The sequence below is a fragment of the Drosophila navojoa genome, chromosome 2, assembly GCF_054131105.1.
Source record: "Drosophila navojoa isolate 15081-1374.11 chromosome 2, UAZ_NAV_1.0, whole genome shotgun sequence".
Lineage (NCBI taxonomy): Eukaryota > Metazoa > Arthropoda > Insecta > Diptera > Drosophilidae > Drosophila > Drosophila navojoa.
In genome coordinates, this window is record NC_142890.1 from 19,324,409 (window position 1) to 19,341,299 (window position 16,891).

At 40.6% G+C, this 16,891-nt stretch overlaps 1 protein-coding gene across 1 annotated transcript in view; it reads left to right on the plus strand.

The window, feature by feature from the left end:
* The first annotated feature begins 3,484 nt into the window (after window positions 1-3,484).
* Window positions 3,485-16,891, plus strand: part of rump (heterogeneous nuclear ribonucleoprotein rumpelstiltskin) — a 163,143-nt gene continuing 149,736 nt past the window's right edge. Inside the window, exon 1 of the mRNA XM_089265721.1 lies at window positions 3,485-3,499. The gene's annotated coding sequence lies outside the window, so the exon portion shown is untranslated. The remainder of the gene's footprint in view (window positions 3,500-16,891) is intronic.

Genomic DNA, 16,891 nt, shown 5'->3' on the forward strand with positions numbered 1-16,891 from the left:
AAATACAAGTAATGTCTGTTATTGGCGTTCTATGCTAGTATTGAATATAATAATCATAGTATGTTAAATTTGAATATATATTTTTATGCTTGCCCACTCGTGTGACCCTGCCTGAACGGAATGCCAATTTTTTTTACAGGTCTTCAGCATATGCTAATGAGCCATTCACACTTACAATTTATTTCAGCTGGCCACGCCCTTTCCGCATTGAACCTTAGTCGAGTGCAATCGTATTGCGTCTGTCAGCTGCTTTGCATACGCCTTGCATTATCCTGTCAGGGGAGAAATAGTGGTAGACGTGATCGGATTAGCTATTTTATTAGATGCTCTCAAACACACTCTCCCATATATGTCGATATGCATACATATATTTGTATATAGGTCTATATGTGGGAATATATATGCTTTTGCCCACACGCTTGGGGCTCCGCAGTTCATGTGAAAATTGAAATACGTTTTATTTATGTAATATTCAATAAAGCAGCCCGAACTGTCGAGCACACACACACACAGACATGTGCATATGCCAGATACGTATATAAAAGGACGCTATAATATTTTTTCTATTTCTCTCCCGTTTTTTAACAGAAATGATAAAAAGTTATGAGCGCACGTGGGGGGCGCAGCTAGGACACCTTTTGGCTTCGGCTTCGGCTTTGGCTTTGGCTTTGGCTTTGGCTTGACATTCACGGAGAGAGGTGAGAAGGTGGAGCACGGCAAAGGCGCTTATGTGTGCGTTGTATAAATGAATGCATAAGTGAATCACTGAGAAACTGACAAACTGACAAACTGACAAACTGACGGACTGACTGATTGACTAAATGCATTGCGGGTCTTTTACCGATTCAATCACTTGAATAACGCCAGCCACAAATTCAGCTAACTGCAAATGTTCAATACAATTTGATTATGATGGAATAGTGGAGGGCTTGCAGGTACACATATGTGTGTGTGTGTATGCGTGTGTGTGTGTGTTGGGTCTATGCACTTGATTGAGTGCCTTGCCATGGCATTTGAGTGGCTTTGAGTGCCAAGCAGCGTCAACGAACAACTCACAACTCTGAATGCGAAAATTGCATAAATGCATGGCACTTTTCAGCGATTGGGATTGCGATTTCCATTTTGAGCCACCCTGCTGCTGAACCCATGTGTTGGCAGTTAGCTGCTTGATGTTGATGCTGTTGTTGTTGTTCTTGTTGTTGTTATTGTCTGCTTTCAATATTCAAAACAGTTGGCCATATGCAAACGTTTGGCAGCCAGCGTGGACCAGAGGACCAAAGGGCCCAAGCCAGAACCGAAAACAAATGCACGCAAATGACCCAAGCGCTGGACAGAGCTCTGTGGCCCTTGGGGCAAGCTACGCCGATGAAGGACAATAACAAGTTAACCAAGAGAAGGAGTATGTGTGTGTGTGTGTGTGCAGCACTCTTGCGCAATCAGACAACAATTGTTAATAATAAATGCATAATTTGCAATTGGATTTCGAATGTTTTCGCAAGTACCTAAACGGAACGGGTTGATTAACGAGCCAACCAACCGAGGGGGGGACGACAGCGAGCGGTGGGAAATGAATGTAATTGATGTGGATGTGCGCTATGTGGCATGGCCAAGAGCTACGTGAAACAAGTAGCAAGAGCAGAGACTTAACATTCATAGACTATGCAGATAAGGGGCAAGGGCGTGGCAGCTTGATAAATGAGCCCAGAGAGAAACTTGGATCAGTAATAAAAATATTTGCGCATAAATATATGAATATGCAAGCGGAGTGCTCGTTAAGGGATTAAAGCTCAAATGGGAAGGTTAGCTTAGGGGCAGCTGCTTGAATCACTGGAATGCAGAAGTTCTGCTGATGAAAGGCCTCAAGTAACAGGCTCAAGATCTAAAGAGGACACACGGCATGCAGCAAGAGGCGCAAGGATCAGGCAATAGCTCATTTGATTAATGACCAAACGAACTGGAAGAATCTCAAATAAAGATATGGAAAATTATAATTCAATTTCTGATATGCAGGCAGAGCATGGTCAAAAGGACTCTGCAGCAGGCAGGTGTGTCCTGCTTAAACATTTTCAGCCGGTTTGTTACCGCAACTAATTGGGTTTACCCAGGCGTTAACTAATTATGTGGCTTACATACTCGATAAATTTTGGAATATACATTTTTATTGCTTTCGATTAAAAAGACATCAAAACTGAGAAAACAAAAGGAAACGGAAGGGTAGTGCGGCCAGCAGAAGGCGTACGGGGCCTGATTACGGCCAGGTCCATAAAACTTACATATGTAAAATGCTCAAATTAACTTAATTAGATGGCAGCGCATGCAAAAGGCGTTGGTGCGCTACGTTTTTGCCTTTGGTTGTTGTTGTTTGAAGTGAAACTGGTAAAGCAGCTGCTGGGGCCAAAAATTAGAGTTGTGACCCAGAAGTGAAGGTATTCGAAAAACGCGTCGCACCTGCCGGAACTCTTGGCCCAGAAAGAAAAACCAAAGCAGCAGCAGCAGCAGCAGCGGCGGCGGCAGCGGCGAACTCGACCAACTGGCCGAGTACAAGAGCGGCCACGCCCACCACAAAAGTCGAGCGCAATTATTGTGTTAGTTGCTCTGTGTTGCTCATTAAAATTGATGTCTTAATTTGAGGAGTTTTACATGCAGCAGGACACGCACACGCACACACACACACACAGACACACATACACATGCATATGGACACAACGTGAGGCACCCTGTAATTAGGCGCCGCGGCAACAGTCGAAGCCCAACTGGCTACGAATTCCAAAATGAAATGAAATTGTTAACAAATGAATTTTACCTCAAAAATTGGCTTGCGGGCAATATGCAAGAAGATGAGCCCAGAGTCCGAGTCTGGAGATTGAAACAGAAGCCATTGCTGCCGCTTCTGCTGCTGCTGCTGCAGATTGCGAACCAGTTAAATGCAAAGACAAATAACGAGAAATGCACAACAGCATTGCCTTTTGATTACGCGTTTGGTCTGCTGCAATTAAGGTCCAAGCCCGAGCTGGGGGCTCAGCTGGTGGGGCGTGCGCGTTATGATGAAGTTGTCAGTGGATTGGGCTACCGTTCAGACGATTTTACCCGCAGGCAGCCAGCAGCAGCCAACACAGCCAAACAGCGAGCGGCATTCAGCAGGAGTTGGTTTTGGCCAACTCAATGAGCTGCATGCTGGCCAACGCCTGCAGCTGACCAAATGCGGTTCTCTCTGTTGGCTTTGTTAAGCAGCACCTATGAAAATGAAATACTAAATCAAATCGATTTCAACTTCTGGCAGCTGTTCTCTGGCGCCAAGCGTATTAGCACGCCTACTAAATCGTATTCACGTCGAAAAACAATTTCAACTCCACTCAGAACAGTTTTTGTTTTTGTTTGTAGTCAAGTTACTTTGGCAGGAGTCGGGGTTGCATAGGGTAAAGCTGAAAGCACTGCAAGTTTTTCTACCCAATATTCTATCTTATTTAATTTATAGGTTATGAATTATAATTAAATAAAAGTATAAATAATCAAAAACATTTCTTCAATATTTTGTTAAGCTTATATGATATTATAGTTATCAAAAATAGATTGATTTAAAAATGCTTTACTGCAGCTATCAAAATAATGATTCAAGCTCTTTAGGGAAACCTTTTCTTATTTACAAAAATCTCTGATAAGCCTGAACAACAACAATTTCAATTTCAATAAGAACCAAAAAATATAGAAATAAAAACAAATTGAAAGCTGGAAGTGAAAAGTTATTGACTAACAAGCTGTTATTGAATTAGAAGAGCTTATAAAATTACCCTTTAAATAATAAAAAGTTGACTGTAGAGATTTTGCCAAGAAATTATAAAGTACTTATATATCATAAATACATATAATATCTTAAAGATGCAAAGGCAGCCCCACCCACTCGCAGACACACACACAGCTGGCTGGCGGAGAGCCAGAAATCAGTATAGAGTATCCTTTATCCCGTGCCCACATACAGCTCATATCCTGGCTCTGATTCGCTTCAGCATTCGACATGCCAGTGGCTGGCAGTGCACAAAAGGCATTGTCCTTGCTGCTGGATGTATCCAGGTAGACCACACGGCCAACTGCTCGACGTATGCATTTTGTCAGTTGTCGACTCGGACATCCTTGGGACTGGCTTCCCTTTTATCCCAAAGCTTTAGTTACGCTACTTTGATTTTGGATTATTACCGGGCATTTGACTACTCGCTGTCAGAGGAGGCAGCCCCTGGTGATATAACAACATAATCTCCGCTGGACGTGGACAGCTGTTGCAGTTGTTGTGCAAGCAGCTGTCCTGCTCCTGCTCCTGCTCCTGCTCCTGCTCCTGCCGCTGCTCTCGCTGTCTTTATGATGCTTTAAGGACACCCACAGGACACGCTACTAATCACAAGTCGTTGTCGCTGTTGTCACTTCCTAATGAGAGTGCAACACAACACCGAAAATAAGAGAAAAAAATATGTGTGTATATGGACAGAGTTTTCGGAATAGATCCATGTGTATCCTGTTGTCCTGTTGGCCTGTTGGCTTGGCGTCACGAAGTACCAGACACTTGATTTCCCAGGCCGTATAATTTTATGCGCGCGTTTCGCAGGCGTCAAAGTGTCAACTGTCAAATGCGTCGCGTTGTTTCAACACTTAGCCAACACATTGCCCCACGCCCCCCAGCTCCTGCGGCAAGGTCACCTCAGCGGCCCAGACAAGTCTGCTGCCTTGACAGACAGCAATTCCGATCCCTAGCTGTCTGGCTGTCTGTCTGCTAGACCGTCTGTCAACTAGAAATTGGACGCCAGCGACAACGACTCGTGTTTATATTTAAAATGTCAGCACAACTGGCAATTGGATAGGATACATCCTGTCTGGGCACAAGAGCACATTGCATACCATGGATACACTGAGAGAAAGCAACATGAGAATGAGAATAAAGAGCTTGCAGTTCTTAGGAATATTTTTATGTAACAGTATCATAAAATATCAATTAATATTTATCTATAAAATATAATATAATGTATTATTTAATATAATTTATATATTCAAATTAATATTTATATATAAAATATAATATAATTTATTATTTAATATAATTTATTTATATTTAATTTTTTGCTTTTTAATATATAAATATTTTTTAAATGTTAAATTATTTTAATTAAATTCAACAATAATTTTTTTAAATACATAAAAAAATAAAAACCCTCTGCATTTTTTTTATATACAAATATTTCTCTCAGTGTTCAGCTGAGCTCCTGGATTCAGTACAACGGCGTCATCATGAACGCGCTCAGCTCATTAGCATCGTTGTGTGGGCAGCTCTAGTGGGCCATCACACGCTGATTACCATGCACATTATCCAAACACACACACATACACACATACTCGCACTCCCAGTTGTAATTGCAACTAGTTTAGAGCTGTCGCCTTGCTACTCAAGAGTCCTATGCCCATCCAACTCCTGGCCAATCATAAATCTTTTGCCGGTCAGTGATTTTAAAGCGCATAAATATAAATCAAAACACATAAAATGGATGTTCACAGTGGCAAGGCCTAAACGTGGCATTTTTGGGTGTAGCGTTACACAACACTGAACGACCAAGAAGGCATCGAATTTCACCAAAAGGTCGAACACTCACTAACACTTGAAAAGCAAAACAAGCAAGAGGAAGCATATATAGAAGGAGATGCCATAAATTTGACTTAAATGGAAATTTCGATAAGTGCATTTCCATTTGTTATTTCTAGTGAAGTTCGCTAAGGTATACTTTATATTACCTAGAATTCTGTTCAATACCAGACGAAGTTAAGATCAGACAATTATATTTAGATTTGGTCTAATGATTCCTTTTACGTTCGCATATTTGGAACAAAAAGTAATATGGATATCAGAAATTTTACCTCATTAAACTGAATATTTTATTTTACTTATATGTATATATTTTACGAAATATTTTGTATAAATTTTTTTTTAATATAAAAGGCAAAAATAAATACCCTGTTTCTTCAATATGTACATAAATCTTTTGCACAAAACTTCCACTAATCTTTATTGACTGTACCAAACGCACTCTGTATAAATTCTATTCCATTTAATCCACCCAGGCGAGACATTCAAAATATGTTTCAGCACAGAGGCGAATTTTTTTCTCCATTAAAAAATATGTAATCTATGTAATATTTGCTACAAAAATTGTTTTTTCTCTTCTTTTATGGAACTCAGTATCAAGGCTGACCAGCGGCGATAACAGGGGCTGGTCAACCTCTCTCTCTCCAAGAACTTTTGCCATCCCCTTTCTATTAGTTCCCTTTTTTATGGTTTTTAATAGGGCTGGGGTGAGTGGATTGTAGCATTATTTATAACTCAGTGGCGCAGGGATAATGCCATATTAAATGTCAACTACACTAGACACACACTCATAAGACTTGTGGGACACACACAAATCCCATACATGAAAAATCTATTGCTACGTTCACGTTTTTGGTAACGTTGCTAAAGTAAGTTAAGTCCTTAAGATGTCCTGCAGCGACACAAAGGCGGAAAGTAAATCCATTCGAGGTTACCTTTGCTCCACAATCCCTGACTGGCCGCTGGACCATTGTCCTCCCTTGTCCTGCTTTGTCCTGCATTGTCCTCCCTTCTCCTTTTGTCTTTACGGCCCAGTGAGGGCTCTTTGGAGCAGTTACACGATAGATACGAGAACTCATCCGAATCACCCGGTGCCTGGTGCCCGGTGCCCGAGTGGTTTCGATTCATTTTGCCACTCATTTTTAATTCAACTCACATGCTCACATCTGTTGGTCGCTGGAGTATCCTTCCTGTCCAGTTTTCGGCCGCTACATGCTCCATTGATTTATGCGCCGCCAATGCTCGCGCATATCCCAGCTCTGGCCAGCCTGCCGCATTGTTCATCATATGCCTCGCTGCCCACTTTGTTTCCCCACACTGTGCAATATATATTGGCCACATTTGTGGCTCATTTTGTACATGCTCCGCATGCCTGATAATGACCACAGAATTTCATTATCCATTCGAAATTCGTATTGTAATTAATTTAATATATCCATACACAGACAGACATATATAGCGCTCATAAGTATTTCGTCGATTCTGCCAAAGGAGCTGCCTATGCTTGACAATTGCGGCACATCAGTTCGATTATGCAGCTTGCGAATGAGTTTAAATAAAGATAGTTTACATCGAGATAGAGACTTAAGATTGCAAGTAAATTAAATTAATTCATATATGTGTTATTTATTAAATTCATTAAAATATTTATTTAAAGTATCCGTTTGCTATTCTACAATTAAATCTGTTTAAATTCCATAAGAATATATTATCTGAAAATAAAAAAATTTATTTTATAATAAATTTATTAATTAATTTCAAATAAAAATAGAATTGAATACTAAAAAAAGATATTTTATACGTAAACATGTATACATATATTTAACTGCTCAATCTAATATATTCAATACTATACATGTCTTTATAACAATATACTTCTTTATATCAAATTTTATTAAAGAAATATAAGAATTTAATCTTGACATCTTTCATAGAAAATCTGCTAATAGACCCAATTTGCTTTTAGCTTATACCAATTAATAAATACAAATTGATCGCAATTAAAATATTCTCTCTTTTCGCCTACGTCTTGTCATCAGTCTGTCAGCAGAGCGATTCATCTTTGTCCACACATCTGTGCAGCTTAATCCATTTAGCCTCTTAAGATCTCAACCATCCATCATATAAGTAAACTGAAGCCAGTGTAGTTCATGCCAGGAGCGAGCACAGCCGGCACTTGTCTTCCGTTTGTTTGTACTCCTTCAGAATGGTAAGTAAATACCCGGGAGTGCGAATGAAAGGAACAGACAGGGAGATAGATAGACAGCGAGAGAGAGAGAGAGAGAGTCTGTGGAATTGGCCACAATTGCCAGCCGTCGGCCTTTGTCTAATTCTATCAATTTAATTAGTTTCCTGCGCTCCACTCGAGCTGCAGCTGGAGCTCGGATTCCTGCCCAATGCATGGCACTGCCTTGCCGGCCGCATCACGTACCAAATGAGAGCAGCCGAGCCGTCATATTCTCTTGTGGGCGTTGCTGCTGTTCACAGCCGGTGAGCGTACTTATCAATCATAACGGCAATTGACTACCAGATTTCTGACTCCTGAATCCTTTGACCCTCCTATATTTTTTTTTTTTAAAGCGAAAAACTGCATCTCTGAATTCTTTGAGTTCTGCTCAATCACGAGCATCAATCACTCGGGCACCCGACTTTCATTTGTACGTCAACTCCTACTTTCTTCTGGCACTGCGCTTTGTGGTCTTTGTGGTTTCTTTTTTCTACCTTTTCTTCTCTTTATTTTTTTTCTTTATGCTGGACTTGCTATCTCAATTTCAGCAGCTGATACTCGGATCCGGCACTGGGCACACCCCGGTTGACTCTTTGTTGTGTGTGTGTGTGTTGTTGTGCATTGTAGGTGTGAAATGCTCAAAGCGCTCATGCATATCCTGTTGACAGGCTGCGCTGACTGTGCGAGCCGCCTGCTGTTCCTGCCGCTGCTGCGACTGCTGCTTCTCCTTTTGGACTCAGGTCCTTTGTTGTCCAGCCGCTTATCTGCCTGCTTGCCTGCTTGCCAGCCCGTCAGCCTCTGTCTTTCCTGTTCTTTTCTTTATAACATGTGTTTCACAAATGTTCCTTAAAACCATCCTCATCATCGACTGCAGCGGGCCATTGTTCACATCTTCTTCGTCAATGACAATTTTGTAATTTATGTTCGTCCTTTATGCGAGGCGGCAGCGTCTAATAACTCAATTAAATGCCAGCTACTCCTATCGATGACAGGCAGCGCTTTGCAATCTCTATAAAAATGCTAGCGCGCACCTTAATTCAATATCCTGGCAAACCGCAAGCGCAGGATGCGACGTGTCGCCCGCCACGGAAGCAGAAATCATTATCATCATCAGTGACAGGAATATCAATTTACGCACGGGGAAATTAACAAGGCGCCGACAGGGGCGCTAAAATAATCTACAGACGTTTAATTATGGCGCGGTGTGAGCGAAAAATTTGCAGGGCACAAGAAAATACATATAAAGAGAAAATTCGGGCATAGGGCTTACATAGAAGAGGATCTGAATTAAGCGGGCTTGTAAATGCTGTGGGCAATTGATAGAGAAGATTTGAGAGATGTAATATAAAATCTAATATAAGAGAGCTTTGTGAATATGTTTACAGTTAAAAATCGATTAGCATTCTATTGCCTAAAAATTCTATAGATATACATGTATATATACATAGATATATTTATTTCTGGCTAATTATAAATTTATATATATTAAATAGCATTTTATGTATTCCTAAATATGTGACAGAAAAGAATCATATGTATTATTAATAAAAATTTATTATATATATATATATATTTTTTTTTTTTTTTTTTTTTGAAGAAAATTTCCCAACTTTTCCTTCATTATTTTCTTAAAGAGAAAATTTTTTAAGGTAAAACCAATTCAAATATTTTAAATTAATAATAATATTAAGTATGAGTTCTTCGTCAAGTATTTTCAGTCAAGCATCGCCACCAATTATTTTGCTGGTATTCAATCCTCGCACTGACTCATGCCAGGATCAATAGACAGCGCCGGAAGCAAGGCAAACGGCATGAAAATTTGCCAATTCATTGTTAACATAGAAAAGTGAAGAGCGAGCGAGAAAGAGACAGAAAAACACAGAGAAAGAGAGATAGATAATAGGTAAATCTAATAAACACTCGGAGCAATTCAACGTGAAAAATTCAGAGAAATGTAAGGCAAAAATAATTGCAAAATCAGTGCTAAGAAGTGGATTATGAGCGATGCGTACTTGTGGTCTGGTCTGTGGTGCAGGTAGATTTTCGGGTCTCTTGGAGGCGTACATCGGGTCTAATTAGTGGCGTAGAGGATGCTTGACATGCCTGGAAGAAAACCAAAATAATTAGAAGATCTGTGGCCTAAGTCGCAAGGCTTGGCTGCTAAGCCCGCCTGCAGAACCAATTGCGGCTCTTCACTTGCGTGCCACAAGTTCGAAAATCAGCTTAAGAACTTAAATGCAAGATGTAGGCGAGCACGTATGATGCGGACTGTGAGAAATATCGATTAGCTGCATAATTGAGCTATTTATAAAGGCCCGGCACAGAGTGATGTAACGTTAGGCATTATGAGTCGCCATTGAGCTGCATGTTCGTTCTGTCTGCCTGGCCTAAACGAGCTGCGAACCGTAGGTGTTGGCCCAAATCACGACAGCAGACAAAGCCAACGCCTCCGCCCAGCGACGGCGAGTGGACACCTGCACAATGGATTCGGGAATACCATGGGGTTACTCTTAATTAAAAGCTGCTTTTCATTCCACGCCAGCTCGTTGCAGCTCACAGTGTGATATCTGCTCCTCCGCTGCCCATTTTCACCTGCTAACAACAACAACAACAACAACAGCAACAGAAAAGAGGTCGTGAAAATTTATCTCGCTGCCTGCTGTGCAGTCCGAGTCTGGCTGCTACCCGAAAACGAGGTGCTGAGATCTTAAATTGACTCGGGCCGCATGCTGATGCTGATTAGCTGCTGATGAGTTGAGGGCTGCCAACCGATCCGCAGCAATCAATGAGAATGTTATGTAAATTGCTTTCCACCTATTTCTCACAGCCCAAAAGCCCATTTCCATTCCCATACCCCTTTTCATTTCTATTTCCATTCTTTAGCCTAATCCAACGCCTCATCAATTGGGCTAGAGAATCTGTGACAGCTTTGTTTGGACCTCAACTCTTTATCTGTAAACCAGCTCTAATGTCTTCATCATCTTGCGTTTCTCGTAGGTGCTGCAACAAATTTCATTGGCATGCTCTATAGAAAATTTAAATTAAAGGAAATACATACGACTGCTGCCTAATAAAGATATCACAAATTTGTGGACATTTTTTATTCAGTTTATCAATGATTATAATGTTGTGCCGAGAGATAAAAAACACTTCATTAGCCGCGTGTTAATCTCTTTCGAATTGTTTCGTAAACCTGAAGCGTGAAAGTTGCACTGATCGAGTCCACAAATCAAGAGAGCCCAAAGACAGATTGAGATTAAGTGATACAGATTATTTACAGATTATGGGGCATCAGCTAACAGAGCAACATTCTATTGGAAATCAAATGCAAGTTTTCCTAAAGTTTAAACAAAACTTTCTTTTATAGTAATTCTCTATTTGATATATGTAGTTGATATATAGAGACAGAGACAATGATGCCTTTAAAGTTACAGCCAAATAGAGAAAATAGAAGAGGTATGGCCATGCCCTTGCCCTTAATCAGATGTCATTTTCAATTTTGATATAAGAACTTAATCTGGCATCTTTCAATCAATCGCATCGTGTCTCTGTGTCCCTCTCTCTCTCTCTCTGCTCGCTCCACTCTCAAGTCTAAACACATTTAAGCCGCTACTAAGTGTCATGTTGAACACATGTACATCAAATTCAATCATATCAAGCGGCGACCCCTTTTCGCCACCGCCGTGCGAATCCGGGCGGAATCTCCGATCCGGCATAAGTACAGTTATGCCAGGGCATGCATGAATATTGCCAGAGATGTGTTTTATGTGCTCTGTCATTTGTCTGTCAATCAGCTGTCGCATATTTTCTGGCAATAAGGGTTAATTTACGCTCATAATCCTTGCCCCTGGCTGATGCCTCTGACAATTTGCTTGCACAATTTTGTCACACAACATGTCCTCCAGGCTAAAACAACAACAGCAGCAGCAGGAGCAGGAGCAGGAGCAGCAGCGGCAGCAACAAATGTTGGCAGGAGAATCTATTGATTTTTAATGCTGATTGACAGTCAGTCGGAAAAGTCTAACAAGTATCCCCCTCTCCCTCTCTCTCTCTTGCCCCCTCTCTGTCACACTTTGATTGACAATTGGCCTTGTCACGCTGCATTCTCTGAACTGAGTTTTTTTTTAAAGGTTTTCCGACGCTTTTCGCAATTTTGAAAATTTGCATAATTTTTTGTTTGATTACAGCTGCAGGGAGGGGGGCGAAAAACAATTCAGTGCTAAGCTCATTTAATTGCCGCATAATTGTCCCACGGTGGAAAGACCTCGGATAGCGGGACAACAGCTTTGTCATGCGAGTGGGCGTGGCAGCACATCTATTAAAATGCGAAACATTTGACGTGTCCAGGGCCCAGGCATGATAATAGCTGCAATTCCCTCGACCGCAGCCCAAAAAGCTAATCATCCCCGCAAAAGGACACTCGCGCTCTCACATAATTGTGGCACATAATTATTGGTGCCACAGTCGAGGCAGTGCCGCAATAATCGCCGGAGGGGTTGCCACGCCAGCAGCCCGCTGGCTTATTCACACATAATAGTTGGGTTTTTCGTTTGCCCCGTTGCGCAAAAGTTGTCGTTGTTGTTGTTGTTGTTGTTGTAGCTGTTATTGTTGTTTTTGTTGCAATAATTTAAGGATTATATTCATAAGTCCGGCAGCAACGTTTATCTGCAACTTCAGGCACTGACTGGCATAGTTGATGCATGCCGCAGGATGGGGAAAAAACAGCAAAACTGACAGCAGCCAAATCGAACAAACTTCAGTTGGCGCTAGACGACTTGGCAAATGCGCTACTTGACTCTAAAGATAACCGAATCACAAGAGATTCTCTAATATATAAAATCATCTCTAATAGAGTACCAACTGCTAAATAGGAATCAAAGGTTAACCGAATCACAAGAGATTCTCCAATATCTAATAACATCTCGAAGAAAGAACCAACTGTTAGATAGGAAACAAAGGATAACAAGAGATTCTCTAATATCTAATATATCTATCTAATATAATATATCTATCTAATAGAGAACCATCTGTTAGATAGGAAGCTCAGAGAGAACTTTGAAAACAAAAGTAGTGCAGATTTTAGTGACAGAGAAATGGGTAATGTTGTCTTTAACTATTGAAATCTTTCTCTACATTATAAATTTTTGATATCCTAAGATATATATATCAAAATTTTAATATATTATTGTCAATCTGGACATCTAAACACAACGCCTTGCACCAACAAATGCAAAGAGTGTACCACAATCCATATACCCCATTGCAAGTAGCGCAGCGTGAAGGAAAAAGAAACGCAAACCGCAAAATTAATGAGCAGAAAGAAAATGAAAATGAAACGATGCACGAAGTGAGCCGATGGCTGCTCGATGCAGCCATTGTCGCAGGCCAATCGGTGGTGCATGGAGAGCAAGAGAGGTACAGAGAGACAGTGGGTGCAGTGGTGGGGTGGCTAATGCAAGCATACGCTCGTTTGCACAATGCTCGAGAGCTGCCGCCTGATGCTAATCGCCAGAGACAATTTAATCTCTAATCAAAATTCAAAATCGCAAATTTCCGAATTGCCAAATGAGAAATGCGAGATGATAAATGGAAAATGCTGTGGGTGGGATGCTGCAGGCAAATAAAGGGGAAACGCTGCCATGAAAATGCAATCAGCATTTGCCCCGAGACTTGCGCATTAATGAGAGCTCATTAAGCCAGAGTTGGAGACAAATGCAAACAGTTCAGGACTGAAATGAGAACTGCAACCAGTGGAACAGGCGTGTGAGCGTGTGTGTTTGCTTTGTTGAGAAAATTGGAAAAATATTGTTGCTGTTGTTGTTTGCTGTTTACACAGCCAAAGGATTTTCACACGTTGCCCGCGAGCCTATATTTATTGATTTATATGAATAATATGTGAAACTGGAGTGTGCGTGCGTGTGTGTGTGTTAGCTCATTAAGAGCAATGAACGGCGCTGCGTTAACAAGAAAATGCAACAATTTCAAAGCAAAGTCTCGAGAAAACAAAACAAAATCCATCGATTCGTAACCAAAACCAAAAACTAACGAGCTGCTTGCTCAGACCAAAGGATCGGCACGCGGGCTTTGAAGTGCTGCGAGCTCTGGGCATTAAAACAACAACAACAACAACAACAGCAGCAGCAGCAGCAGTGATTTTTTATGATCATTTGTTTGTTTGATTACAGCAAACGGATAAAATGAAAAAGAGAAGAAAAAAAAACACCCTGCCAGGAACTGAGAAGAAAGCCGCTCGCACAGCCGTACCTCGCACCGTCTCTACCTCAAATAAATCCAACTGGGATGCTGTTGCGCTCCTCTGCTGCTTCTTTGGTAGATCTTTGGTCGATCCTTGTTGCTGTGCTGCATGCGCCGCATGACCTGCTGCCAGCAAACAAACAAACCCAAACAGAACTCGAAATTCACAAATCCTCCAGTGCACCTTTTCCCAAAAAAAAATAATAATAATAAATGAAAGCAAGCGACGCGCGACGCTGTGCAAACAAGAATCGTACGTAGAATTCGAGAAATTCCACTCGATCAAACAAGAGACGCATGTAAATAGTTGAATGGACCCGACAAAAAGTTCGGGAATTGTCAGGTCATTGTGCAATCGTCACTAAGCCGACGTCCCCAGACTTAGGATTGTACAAGAAATTAGCATTAAATGTCTGGCAACATGTCCCGGGAACTGAAAACGAAATCACGAAACCCACGGATAAGCCCTAAGAAACACTGACCTATATGTCAAGTTGTAGTTGTAGTTATAGAGTCAACAGGCGAAGACTCTATGGAAATAGCAGAATAGAGTTTTCATTCCAAGTCAAGTTCTATATGGATCTATTAGTGGATAAGTAGAATCAGAGCTTCACTTATAAAATATTATATTAATAACTATAGTTAGGATTAGTAATTACATATATTTTATGTATATATTTACACAAAAATAATTAAATAAAAAAAAAATTAATGCCAATTATAATATCCATAATATACTAAAAGTCTGCAAAGTGTTATTCACTTTTAAATTGCATTCATAATTTGAGAACAAAACCCCAAGATTTTAATATCTTTTAAATTTCCAGTTGAACAAATTAGAAAATAATATTCGAGTCGATTTATTGCAATGAAAGGAGCTCAGTTTTCATTTAGCAGCCTTTTCCGTTCAGTTTCTTTTATTATTTTGCTTTATATGAGCAATTACGAACCTTCGGCTGATTTCATTGACTCTATTAAATTCAAGCTATTTCCCTCACAATAATAAAGAAAAAACTGGCAGCCATGAAAAACTCTTTTCATTGACTGCAGACGTGGAAATGGGCATAGAAATATCTCAGGAAATATCAAAATAATAAACCACGGGCACACGCGTCGAGGACTGCCATCATGATGAAGGCGATAATAATAATAATGATGTTGATGACGATGATGATGATGATGATAGGAAGAGCAAAGGCGACAAAGACGACGACGCTGTGCCACAAATAAAAACGCTGAGGAAGTTGCCACTCAGCGGCGTCAGAGGCAGAAATATGTTGTCACCGGCTTATCCTTGCACACACAGAGCAACTCCACACAGCCAGGGACTTGGCATGCAGATATTGTATGCCCTCACTGGGAGTACTTTGGAATTCATATGCAACAATGTTACATACTAATGAATTGAATGATGAGGGAGCAAAGGCAAATGCATATAGCTTCAATATTAATTTACTTTTTAAGAGAGAAGTCTCTTTCTTACTTGGGGTAATATTATTAGGTATGCATATATGCACTTTAAAATATTTTTTGGTATATATGTGTATCATATCAATCATATATATATTATTATATTAATTTCCTTTTTCACTGATATATTTTTTCTGTGAAATACTTTATATAAAATGAGTTTAACTGGCATAAATAATATTTTAATTATTATTATTATTATTAAAATTATTATTATTAAAATTCGATATATTTTTAGAGTATGTCAGTTGCGTATTTCGCTCAGCATCCAATCCATACTTTTTGTAATATTTTTGAATTTCCGCAGTTTTATTCGCCGTGGCGACTGCCCTCCCGATGCCTCCTGTTGCCAGGGACGTGCTGTGTGCGCGTGCATCGGGAATCACACTTTAATTTACACTTGAAAGACTTTTCACGATTTCCCACACGGCGCTGGGAAACGTGTCCGCAACAAATGAGCAGCGGCAGCCCATAAAAAAACATAAATTCGGGCATAGAGCGAGACGCACACAGAAATGTCAGGCGCAATAATTCGATTGTCCACTCAAATGAAATCGAATGCACAAAATCACAAATCACAAATCAGGGAGTACTATCTACAAAAAATCATAATGGAAACTAGCAGGGGCTTTCACTGCTGTGGTAGGACGAGGGAAATGCATTTCCCAAGCAATAATAAACAATAATTGTTGTTGTCGCTGCGATAAGCATATTGCACACAAGACTTACCACCACACCCCACTGCCCCCGCTCGCACTTGCGCACATTAATGGCAGCCCGGACAGGCGCTCAAGTGTTAAGTGTCAGATGCAGGATAAGTGCGTGCAGCGACAGGATATTTGTTTGTTTGTTTGCTCCTTACACTCGCTGCCCCGGCCTGACGTGAGTGCGTGTGCGATTGCAAACACATCAGCGCCAGGCACATTTTTAATGCGTACTCCACTGCGAAATGGGCGCAAAAATCACGATAGCAACTTACAAATGACACGACATGTGACTTGGGCTCAACTGCAGCAGGACTCTGTGCGACATGTGCTTGGGATAAGCTGAAACCCTCAAGCCTCTGGCCAGAGTCAGCTTGAATTTGTTGGCCTGCACTCTAAATGTTATCTCAATTGCAGCAGCAGCAGGAGCAGGAGCAAGCAGAAATATGCTTTTGGCGTTGATAAGAACTTAATTTGAGTGTGAGCTGCGTACAGTGGGCAGAGCTAAACGAATTCGATATCTAATTCAGTTAACAATTAAAGCTAAAGCTATATATAAACTGATATAATATATACTCAATATATGTTACCTTTAAGGGTAATCGAGAGCTCTTT